Below are 12,571 nucleotides of genomic sequence, written 5' to 3'. Positions count from 1 at the left end.
CAGCTGTCCCGCAAACTACTCCGCAATATATCTTTGGGCTCCCCCACTACTTAACACAACACTCAGTGATTTCAGCTCTTCGTAAGTTTAGCTCATTTGTGATTTCAGCTTGTAGTAGGGGAGCCTCAGTGCTGGTGCACCATTAGCCTAAAGTGCATTCAGCTCAGCAGCCTGTAACTAGACTCCTAATGGAATCAAAATTAGCTCTGATATTCCACAGTGGAGAGAGGAGGAAGTGCATTTAGCATATAGGGCCCATACCAGCAAGTATTAATACCTGTCCCCAGCCTCTCTCTGTTCACTGGGTTTTGGAACCCGTGACTCTTGCCTAGCGAGTGCTGCTAAGTTGATGGTGAGTCCCTCCATCATAACAAAAGGCCAAGTGCAGTTCCACTGTCCTTGATTCACATAATCAGGATAATAACAGTTTATTCCTGCCCCACTAACAGAGAAACTGGGGCTCCTACAGCAGCCAAAGTGACCATCTAGGCAGGGTGGGTGTGCCTATGCAAATGAGATCAGCCCCTGAAGTTCTTTTCTACAACCCACCATGACTCGCCACCAGATGTCAGGGTAGAGCTCATCCTGACTCTGCTTACACATGGTATTTACTTAGTTGTGGCCAAAGGGAGCCAGAGGCAAGTAAAGACACAAGACCTGATACACCACTGCACTACTCCAGTTTTACACTTGGTTTCAAAAGAGTAACACGGAGGTCTACAGTCCCTGCCCCAAAGAACTGACAGTAGGGGGCCAGTCCTGCAACCACTTACAAGAATAACTCTAACCATGTGAACAGTCAATTTAAGTAAAATGGGGCTAAATATTTTAACCTTTGGAATTACTTCTGGGATGAATCGGGCTGATCACAGGCACTGACTTTTGTTTTTGTTGGTGGGTGCTTCTCCCCCCAACCCCCTGTGCGAGCAGCAGGCGGGGCCTTGGGGGGGGGGAAGAGACTAAGGGGGGTAAGCCATGATGCGGGCACCGGAGTCCGTAAAAGATTAATCTGGACTTGCAGGTGCTGAGCACCCCTGTTTTTTTGACTCATGGAGTCAGCGCCTATGGGACTGATGCTATGTACCATCATCTCTTTCTCCTGTTAATCTGCAGCAACTACAAACAGGCTGTAATGAAGCAAGAAAACAATTCCATCTTCTCTCTGCAGCTTTTTCACTCTTCCCTAGCCTGCTACCTTCCGAGCTACACTCTATAGGCCAGCTACATATGAACTGGGTTCTTTCCCTTGATCCAGGGACTCCTGCAGGAATTGAACAAGCCATCACCTGATCCCTAGTCTCATAGCATCAGCTAGGAGGCAGGTGATTAGTCACAGGCGGGAGCTAAACCCAGCTTCCTTAAAGGGCTACCCTACCCTACCCTGTGACAGAGTCCTTGAATTTTCCATTGTCTTTGGTTTCAAAGTGTTTTATGACATCAGCTCTATCCTAACATATTTGCATTTTTTCCTATTATGAAATAATAAAACTACCTTTTCTTACGTAGTGGCTGATGTGATGATTTACATAACATGCCTGTGATGGCAGAGCTAGTGGAGGGTGTCCTTTAGTTTACCAAACAAAGCTCTATAGCCAGAAAGTCTACAGAGTTCATAAAATAACTATTTGCATTTACAGAGGACCTTTTATCTAGGCTTCTTAAAATGCTTTATGCAGTGCCCCTGTGAGATATTATCCTAATTTTACACAATGAGAAACTGACGCACACAGAGATTAGGTTAATTGATATGCCCAGGAGCACACACCAAGTTATCATTAGAGTCCAAAATAGAACCCAGGAGTCCTGACTCCCTGTGTTCCAATAGCCCAGATCTTGAGCAGTGTCTGAGAAACACGGAGGGCAACTCAAGAGAGGGAATTGTGAAGGCCCCAGTCCTCGGTCCAGTCCAGCCCCTGGCTTAAGTTAGAGGCTGCTCTGATTTATGCAGGTTGTCGAGGTCACTCCTACAGTCAAGGATGATCAGGGCCTAATGGAGCTCCAGCAACACCTAGGCCATTGCCAGAAGAGTGGTAGTGTTGAAACCACCAAGGTATTGCTACAACATTTTACAGTCCCCCTCCATTGAGGGAATTCACTGATAGGTAAGAGGACTCCTGCTGGTGCAAAGTTGCCATAAGACAGGATAGTATGGGAGACAGCATGGCTAAAACCATGTTCTTTATTTGTCTTCCAAAGCTATCTTCACATCCTGCATTCTGTTACTGTTGATACCACCACCATGTTCCCTGACTCTCAGGCTTGTAATATGGGGGTCATGATCTTCGACTCTTCCCTCTCATTCTCCCCTTAAATCTAGGCTGTGTCCAAAGCTTGCTCTTGTTTCCTCCACAATGTTTCAAAAGATCCATCCCTTCCACTTCTTGCTGACAGCTAGAATTCTCATCCATGCCCTAATAATCTTCTGCCTGGATTACCGCAGCCTCCTCCTGCCTCACATCCTCTATACCCACATGAACCCCTCCCCAGGCACCCAACATGTAGCCACAATGCCTTCAAGCTTGTCATTCTGACAACATCCCTCCCCTTACTTAATTCTGCACAGGCTCCCCATTCCATGTTACATCACATGGAAGTTTTTCCCCCCCTTACTTTAATCTGCCCCTTCCTGATTTTTACCTGTTTCTATCTCTTATCATGTGGCCACTTGGCCCCTTCTACTTCATCAATGACTACAGCCATGAAATGACATTTCTTCCACAAGCATCTTGGTGCCTGCTTTCACCCCTTACATGGAATGAAGTCCCTAACTTGATCTGCAGGTCACTACTCTCCCCTCATTTAAATCCCTGTAGCAGACTCACCTTCTCCAAGATGTGAGGCAGGATGGTCTTACAGTTAAGGAACTGGACTGGGGCTTTGGAAACCTGGCTTCAGTTCCTAGCTGTGTTGCAGAGTTCCTGGGTGACCCAGAGCAAGTCACTGAGGACTGACTTAGCTCCCTCTGATTTCATTAGGAATTGAAGCTGCTTAATGCCCCTGAAAATCAGGTTCTTAATCTGTGCCTCAGTAAAATAAGGATAACACTAGTACCTTCCTCACACCCTTTGGCTGTCTTGTCTATTTAGATTATAATCTCTTTAGGGCAGGAGCTGTCTCTTATTACATATTTGTACAGCACCTAGCACAATGGGGTCTTGATCTGATTTGAGGGCTATAGGGGCTATTGCAATACACGTGATACTAGTTCTGCTCAAGAAGTGATTCAGTGTAACCGGGTCAATCACCTCCCAGGCACCCAGTCATGCCCCTGCAGTGCCCTGCTAACAATTTCTCCTATACATTGCATCTTAAACTCCACACAGGCTTTTCTTGTTCATTCACCATCCTGTTTCAGGGGTCCAAGTTTATTCACATAAATAAAGCTCCAAAATAAAACTTAAAAGTCCCCTCAAAACACCCCATTGGCTTTACCCTCTTGTCAGGTCACTCCCAGGCTTTTCCCATGTGGGACCTTTCCTGGTTGAAGCCTCAAGTTTCTAGCTGTAGCTCTGGCTTCCAAACCCCCTAGTATTAAGGTCTCCCTGCAGAAGCCTTTCTTGCTTTCCCCCTTGCAGTGCAGCCACCTGCTTCCCTTTATTGGGAGTTACCTGATTCAACCCTGGTGGCCTATTTAGTAAACCAGGTTTGCTAGCCCCAGGCCTTCCAGCCCTTAAGGGGCAAGCCACCATGTTACACTCAATATTAATATATATATTCAGAACATGTATGTGAATCTCAAAGATGAACACATACCTACACTGGGTATCCACACTGCCTACTGCTGTAACTCTCATTGTTCACGTTCTTCATCCTCTTTGTACCGTGTGCCACTTTCACATCTGTAGTATAGACTGTGAGCTCTTTGGCAGGAACTGTTTTGTTTGATGTGGTCTGTGAAGCATTTAGTACAATTACGAGTGCTACTTAAAAATGTAATTATAATAAGCAGACTGGTTCTGTACAATCCAGTGTCCTTCAGAGCCTTTTACTTACTAGCTCAATTCTCAGGTCTGTTAATTTCCTTTTCAAAAAGAAAGGCAAGTGGGTGTATTTTGGCATCTCTGCTTTGGTCTTGGGCGAAATCAAGAGGCACATCCAAATTCTAGAAAGTTCAGATCTGGATCTAGCAGTTGACTAATAAAAATATCAGATACTAGCACTATGTGTTAAAGCATGAGGGCAAAATTCTCCTATCATATCCATATTATGGATGTACATATTTGGTATGATATGGGCCAAATCTGGCATTACATTACACCAGTGACACTATATTGGTTGCACAAATATAGCAGACTTGTATTTGAGTCACACTGCATGCATAACACCACTGATATCTGTACTCTGGAGAAAGGTCCGCAGTGCAGATGATTGAGGAAAAATTCCCTCAGACTTTTAATTAAGATCTACGATTTTCCTGTCATCTGTTCAGAACTGCTTGGGAAAGTTCCGAGCAATTTGGGTGATTGAAGTCGACTGCTGCTTATTGTATGTGTTTTCCCCCGAACTGCTGTTGCTATATCAGCACTCACATGTATAGCAATCTCCTTTTTATTATCAGCCCCTTTCTAGGACTATAGAAAATAGCAAATATGTAAAGTGTCCGCATAAACAGGGCAACTAATTATATTCCTAACTGCAAATATTGTAAATGGTGAGGGTAGCTATTTGGGGAGTGCCATCTAAAATATAACTGTTATGCTGCTTGTCATTTGTGGAACCTGTCTTGCTGCCCTAGTGCTCTGAATTCTCTGTTTAAATCAATGGGATATTAAGGCCTCATATTTAGTGCACACAGCAAGTGTTGTAGGCACAGTCTATCTGGAATGTTTTAAGGGCATCAATCAGTTAATTTAAATATTTGCTACACAGCTACCCAGTCTCAATACTGCTGCCTGTTGACATTTCCTGGAAGTGGGATAGGTGCATAAAGCCAACTATCCACCTCTCCCCTGTATCCAATGCTCTCTCTGTACTCCCAGCCCTCCTGGCTGTTTATTAGGGAATACATTGTTTGCATCAAGGGTTAATTCCCCTTAACAAGTGGGGGAAGTGGTCTGGGTCTGGTAAGTCAAGACAACACTGTATCTCTTTTATTAAGATCTCAGTCTTTAAAAGCTCTCATTGAAAAGACAATTTACCTTGAGAGAATTATACTGTTCAGTACTAACAAGTAACATGGGGTATGGGTTTTGGGGGGTAGGGGGATGGAGGAGGATGGTGAGAGCAGAACTTTTCTGAAATGAGGATGAGTCAGAGATGATAATGATGACGAACACGATCTGCTCACTGTCAGTACAGTATACTGGGTCAAGCCCTTCAGTCCTTATTCAGACAAAACTCCCACTGAAATCAATGAAAATTTTATGCAAGGAGGGACCAGAGGATGCAGGATGTGGCTTACTGCTGCTCAGCTCATGGTTCAAAAGATCTCTTGTGAATAATAAACTGTAATAGTGGGAATCAAATTTGATTAGAAATACACTGAAGGGAGAACATGTCTCAGATTCTAATCACTTACTGTATGCAACTCAAGTCTTTCTTCCAAAACTTGTAAGAAATATTGTTTTGTTTACCTGGAAAAAATCCATTCAGCAAAAAGCACTTCTTCATAATGGAAAAATAATGTACAGACAGGCATTTATTAACTGTGCAGCCAGAATCACACAACAATGAGCGGCAGTCACCTAAGAGCTGTGAATCACAGGAAAGCATTACCACTGCTCAACATGAGCTCTTCACCCACATTCTAGAAATTATCTCAGCATCAGTGTTTATACAGCACAACAAAGACTCACTAAAGCATTAGGACACAAACAATAGCATTAATTCTGTGATATGCAATGAGAAAATACAAAGAAATGGCAAGTGAAGGCTGATGCTTTGTGGTTATCACCCCCTGTTTTCCCCAACTATTGCAACCCTTATGAGATGGAATAACAATGGGCCATATCCTGCAATCATTGTTCATCCTTACTCAGGCCAAACTCCCACTAAAGTAAAGGTACAATGCAAGATCTGTACAGTTATTAAAGGTGATCTGCAAAAAAAATAAATATAGGCATTTGCCCTTTTTGTTTCTTTGTGGTGAATAAAGATCTGAAGATTTTTGTTTGTTTTTGTTTTAATGCTGCTTATTTTACATTAAAAATATCATGGCTTGATTTGTTTTAATTCTGCTAGAAAATTCCTTGGAAGACAAAAGAGCTGGAGTGAGGTTTTTTCCAACCCTCAGCAGTAATACCGTCTGGCACAGAGTATCCATATAGGATCTGCAGACTCACAGTAAAGTGTTAAACAACAGAGAAGAACTGGCAAGAAGGGGCCTTATCCTTTGTGGCCTTGCACCTTTTGTAATCATTTACTCCAATGCAAAATGGATGTAAAATGCTACCAAATTAGAATGGTAGCATTTTTCTCTCACTTTGCACTGTTGTAAATGACTACAGAAGGTGGAAGGCCATGGAGAATCAGGTTAAAGGTTTCAGAATCAACAGCTGGAAAAATCAAGTTGCTTGTGTTGGAAGCACAGTGGCTCCCTGGAAGGAGAATTTGGAAGAGTCTGCCTAGAAATTAGGTTTCAGAGTAGCAGCCATGTTAGTCTGTATCCGCAAAAAGAAAAGAAGGACTTGTGGCACCTGAGAGACTAACAAATTTATTTGAGCATAAGCTTTCGTGAGCTACAGCTCACTTCATTGGGTGCATGAAATTAGCACCATGTGAAGGTTTGATGGGGAATTGTGACCAAGTGTGGGTATGTAAGAGAAGACCCAGAAACTGAGAAGAGACAGAGAGGCAGGTAGAGGCAAAAAGGAAGAAAGCGAAGCAGTAGGTTGTGAGCATAGTGGAAAAAAATAGTGTGTGCTTTTGGGTCTGTTGGCTAAAGAGGCTTGGAGGCTGTAAGCCAGGAAACTGCTCCTTTTGTTCTTGGTTCCGTCTGCATTCAGACACAGAACTTTGTACATTCTTTGTAAATAAATAAAACCGCATCAAAGAACTACCTGACTATCACCAATTTCTACTCCCATCTGGAACTTCGCAGAGCCCTGAAATCAAGAGTAGCCACTCTGCTCGAAAAAGGACAACAAAACATTGTGATACATTGATGTGATTATATATACTCTGTGAGATCAAGTTATTGTTGTTATTAATATTCAGCCAATCACTATTTAAAGATTAGCAATTTTTACCTGGTTTATCAGCATTCCAAATCAAAAGTTGTGAAAAACAGACAGCAAGAATTTACAGTGCTTTAGAAAGCAATCTGTTTTCACTGGAGCAGTGTGCTCTCCTCTCTCTACTGTTTCTCACACAGAGAAATCCCTGCTGATTGAACGAGAATACTGCCTAAAAATCTGAAGTAAAGCAATGATTGTTTAGATTATGTAACCATATGAAAGAAACATGAACACAACAGAGTTCTAAACATGCTTCTGCTGATAGCAGTGGCGTTACAACAAGGGTGAGGTTTTCACACACACACACACACGCCCTTTGTGTAAGGGAATCCTCATATCTGTAGATCCAGCCATGGGAAAATTCCTCTTGTGAAGATACCGCAGAAAATAGGCAAGGGCTGTCCTCAGAGGACCTCTTTGCAAGCTCTCGCATAGAGGGAGTGAGGCTGGGGAAAAGCGATGTGTCTGGAGCAGGACTGCAGCATGGAGTACTATGGTTTTCTGGGCAGTGTTTTGACTCATAGGACAGCTCCAGGGAGGCTCCTGCAACTGCAACTATGATAAGCCCCTTTGATGGTTTACAGTCAGGGCTGCTGTGGCCACCAGATTGCCCAGGTTTGGGGGAGTGCAAAGCCAGGCAGGTAAAGTCACCTTATCCTCTCCTCCCAATGGGGTGTGAATTCTTTGCTGCATCTCTTAGAACCCCAGCACAGAGTCTCATCCCCAAGTTTCACTAGGTATAAGATTGGGCCCTGTTCCCAAGAACTTTTAGTTGGAGTCACAGGAGATTATGGGCCTGATACACTACTGCCCTGCCCCTTATATAGTCCTTTGTACCTGTGCAGAATAGGTGTAAACGTGCTCCCAAATTGCACTTGTAGTGTTTCACACCCACTTTGCAGAGATATTAATGACTATGCACAGTCCAGGGCAGGTCAGAATCAGACCCTATGCAAGTGTTTATACGGTCAACTGTCCTTCAGGCTTGTTGGAGTGTTCATACCTGTTGATTTGTAGAGCTGCCTCATTTCTAGAGTTCTGGCAGAAACATGGGCCAGATCCTGGGCCGAGACTGAACTGTACAGAGCACAGTTAGGGGGTGATGTGCAAAGATGGATTAGAGCTCTACTCTACAACCCCAGATCCTGATATTGCTCTGTACTGGGTCAGCCCCTTTTAACCCAGGCAGTACATAGTGAAGGAGAAGTTGCAGCTGCTTTGTAACCTCTTCCCCAGTGGATTTTCTGTTCTGGGGACCCCAGGCATAGATTTATGCTGGCAGAGGCTGATATAAACTCTAGAAAAATTTGACCCTTGTGTTCCTAGGGAAGATCTTATTTGGGGCTTGGCAGTAAGCAAAGGGACAGAATAACTAGTCCTGCTGTGTAGCATTGCATAGAGAAATGTAAAGTCTCAGAGCTCTGTTCCATGCAGCAATCTGCATTATGTATTAGGGAACAATAACAAAAGGCATCCCAGAAGACACACATACAGTGTTAAGGCCAAAATTCTCAAAAGCTACATGCGCTATCAATTGTCTCTGGTTTTGGGTTCACAAGTTAAGACAATTCAGGTTTGATTTTCAGAGGTGCTGGGCACCCATAGCACCCAGTGACTTCATCTGGGATTGTGGGTGCTCTGCACCTCTGAATAATCAATCAGTCCCAGATAGCTCAAGTTTGGCATCCAAAGATCAGTGGCCGCTTTTATAAATTTGGGCAAGTTTTTAAACTTCAAACTGCAGGAAAGCATCTGATGTTAAAAGAGATGATGACATTAGCTCTAAAGTCCATATAATTTGCATTTCTGTGAAAAAATGAACACCTACCAGTTTGGCATTCCTATTTTTAACAGTTTGCAAATGAATGAACAAAAGCGTTTGTTCCCTCATGCAAAGTGTAAAAGGATCTAGTCAAATGGGAATATTATTTCTTTCCACTTATAAAAAGAAATGGTAAAAGGTCCTCTTGTCGAAGGTTTTAAAAAATGTTTTTATTTACCCAAGGGAATGGAATATTGAAAGACCAGCATGTTCAGTTCCTACATTAAAATGGCCATACTGGGTCAGACCAATGGTCCATCTAGTCCAGTAACCTGTCTCCCAACAGTGGCCAGCACCAGATGCTTCAGAAGGAATGACCAGAACAGGGCAATTATTGAGTGATCGATCCCTGTCATCCAGCCCCAGCTTCTGGCAGCCAGTGGTTTTGGGACACCGAAAGCATGGGGTTGCATCCCTGACCATCTTGGCTAATAAGCATTGATGGACCTATCCTCTATCAATTTATAATTATTTTTTTAACTGAGTTATACTTTTGGCCTTCACAACATCGCCTTACACTGAGTTCCATAGGTTAACTGCGTATTGTGTGAAGAAGTATTTCCTTATGTTTATTTTAAACGTGCTGCCCATTAATTTCATTGGGTGACCCTGGTTTTTCTATTCACTGTCTCCACGCCATTCATGAAGTTATAGACCTCTATCATAGACCTCTATCATATCCCTCCTTAGTCATCTCTTTTCTAAAATGAACAATCCCAGTCTTTTTAATCTCACTTTATATGGAAGCTGTTCCATCCCCTAATAATTTTTGTTGCTCTTCTCTGTACCTTTTCCAGTTCTAATATATCTTTTTTAAGATGAAGAGAACAGAACTGCATGCAGTATTCAAGGTGTGGGCATTCCATGGATCTTATTTATCCCTTTCCTAATGGTTCCTAACATTCTGTTAGCCTTTTTGACTGCCAGTCAAATTGATCAGATGTTTTCAGAGCACTATCCACAGTGACTCCAAGATCTCTCTCTTGAGTGGTAACCGCTAATTTAGAGCACATTTTGTATGTGTAGTTGGGATTATGTTTTCCAATATGCATTACTTTGCACTTACCAACACAGAATTTCATCTGCCATTTTGTTGCCCAGTCATCCAGTTTTGTGAGATCCCTTGTAACTCAAAAATGACAACAATGACTTAAGTAGATACATATTTAAAGCCCCTATTGTGATTAGTAGTGAAGGAGAACAGATCAGCTCAATTTAATTTCTTAGTTAGATATGTATTTAGATAGGTTTTTTAAGATGCTGTCTTATATAACATTTTGTGCAGGTAACGTGGAAGTGAAATACTGACAAAGACAGACTGAAATGGCTGTTTGATGTGGACAGAATACGGACATCAAGATGTGCCATATAGTTCTGAAAAGCAGCTCATGTGAATGCCTAGGAGCCTCTATTCTAAGTGTTTACCCCTCCCAAGAGAAAATTTTGATAGGTTTCAGAGTAGCAGCCGTGTTAGTCTGTATTCGCAAAAAGAAAAGGAGTACCTGTGGCACCTTAGAGACTAACAAATTTATTTGAGCATAAGCTTTCATGAGCTATAGCTCACTTCATCGGATGCATTCAGTGGAAAATACAGTGGGGAGATTTGCAACTCACTTTATTAGTTTACATTGTTTCAAAATTAAAACCAAGTAGGATTTATTCAAGTATGCATCTTAAATGGGTATATATCACTGTTTAACTCCACACTGACTATTCTGGAGGAGTCAGCCTTCTGTAAAAACTATGTGCTGTGCCCAATCCAGGCTGCTGCTGGCCCTGACATAGCAAGAGGGAAAACACTGCAAGCATTTAGCCCCTTTCTATGCAAGTGAGAATATTATACACATATGGTTATATTAACAGAGCTGCTCCAAATAGAAGGCCATGCATTCTGGAAGCAAAATGTCAGGAACATATGCTGTATATACCAATGCTATACTTGTCACCAGTATGCCATATTAGTCAGCAAGAGGATGGCATTACACCTGCACAGGCAGGAAGCCCCTCTCTATAGTTGTTTGGATGACTGGCTCACTAACGTATCTCACATGAAAAAAGTGCACACACTGGCATTTCTGAATCTTGTCATTTTGCTCTCCCTAAATGGGCCATCATAATCTTGAGGCTCATTTTTATGTGAGCTCTCACAGCTACCTCTTTCACTCTAACTTCCTTTCTTTGGAGAAGTCAAGCCCCAGATAGTTTGCCTCTCCCCCTGGGGGATGCTGCAACAGCTGAGGTCAGCTGAAGTGCTTTCACTTTCTCCCCACTCTGAGTATAAACTAGAGGGTCTAGTCGTAGGACATTCTTGGTAAGAGGGTCTTTGGTTCTGGAATCTGCTTCCTTCCCTGTAAGAGTCCTGACTCAGTTACCTTTAGGACACTCTGCAAGACCTTCCCAGGGCCAAGGAAGGTCTGCTGGAGCAAGGGAATGGTACTATGAGTGGGAGATGCTGTTTGAGATTGGGAACTCATTTTATTGAAACTGGTTTAGATAAATTATGTGTACCTCACAGGCAAATGTCTGTCTTGAAAGATGCTGGTGTGAGCACCAAAGCAGTTCTGTTAATGTGTGTCATGCTGCAGCATCATGAGTGGATAAAAATATCCAATTCTTGAATGACAGTCATTGCCACAGATAATGCTGTTGTAAGGCGCAGGGCCGGAGGATGAAGCCAGCACACTATTGGTGCTTGAGGCCTGGTGCACTTTCCTCTTCACTCTCCTCTCTCTCAACCACCTCTCTTCAGCCTCTTTGATTCCCTGGTGCAGCGCAGCCCTGCAATGTAGCCAGTTGCTAGCTGCATCTTCCAAGCTTGCAGTACCAGCTTTAAAGTTTTCAAGTTCCTCTTGCTAATGCCCTTGACATTGAGCCTTGGTTGGCACAGTGGCCTTGGAGCATCCACTAGTTCTCCATACAGGAGATCCTTTGGAATGCATCCATCGTCCATCTGGTGCAGATGACCAAGCCTACAGAGACATCTGTGTTTGAGAAGAGTGATTAGACTTGGCAACTTTTCTTTCTCAGATACTTTGATGTCAGGAAATTGCGTTTCCCACTTGATATTTAAAATTAGAAAGACCGAGGGTATGGAAGATGTTTAGCCTTCTCTTCTATCTGCTGCAAGTGGTCCAGGTCTTGCCACTATACAGAGCATGCTCACAATGCGTGTGTGGTAGACCTGTATCTTGGGAATCGGTGTCAATTTCCTGTTATCCCATACATGCCTCGTCAGTTGGCTGAACGTGGTAGCTATTAGCCAGGATGGGCATGGAGGGTGTCCCTCTACTCTATTTGCCAGAAGCTAGGAGTGGACGATGGGGGATGGATCCCTTGATGATTACTTGTTCTGTTCATTCCCTCTGTATCACCTGGCATTGGCCACCATTGGAAGACAGGATACCTGGCTAGATGGACCTTTTGTCTGACCCAGCATGGCGGTTCTTAAGTTTGTATGTTAGCTCCCTTTCCAATGTGAGAATTATGCTAGTCATCTAGAGATAAGGTATCCAGTACAGGTGATCGTAGATAGCAGAAGTTGTGCTACTGAAACTTTTGGGAAAGACGATACATC

The sequence above is a fragment of the Chelonia mydas genome, chromosome 10, assembly GCF_015237465.2.
Source record: "Chelonia mydas isolate rCheMyd1 chromosome 10, rCheMyd1.pri.v2, whole genome shotgun sequence".
NCBI classification, from domain to species: Eukaryota; Metazoa; Chordata; order Testudines; family Cheloniidae; genus Chelonia; species Chelonia mydas.
This window is presented reverse-complemented; position numbering follows the sequence as displayed.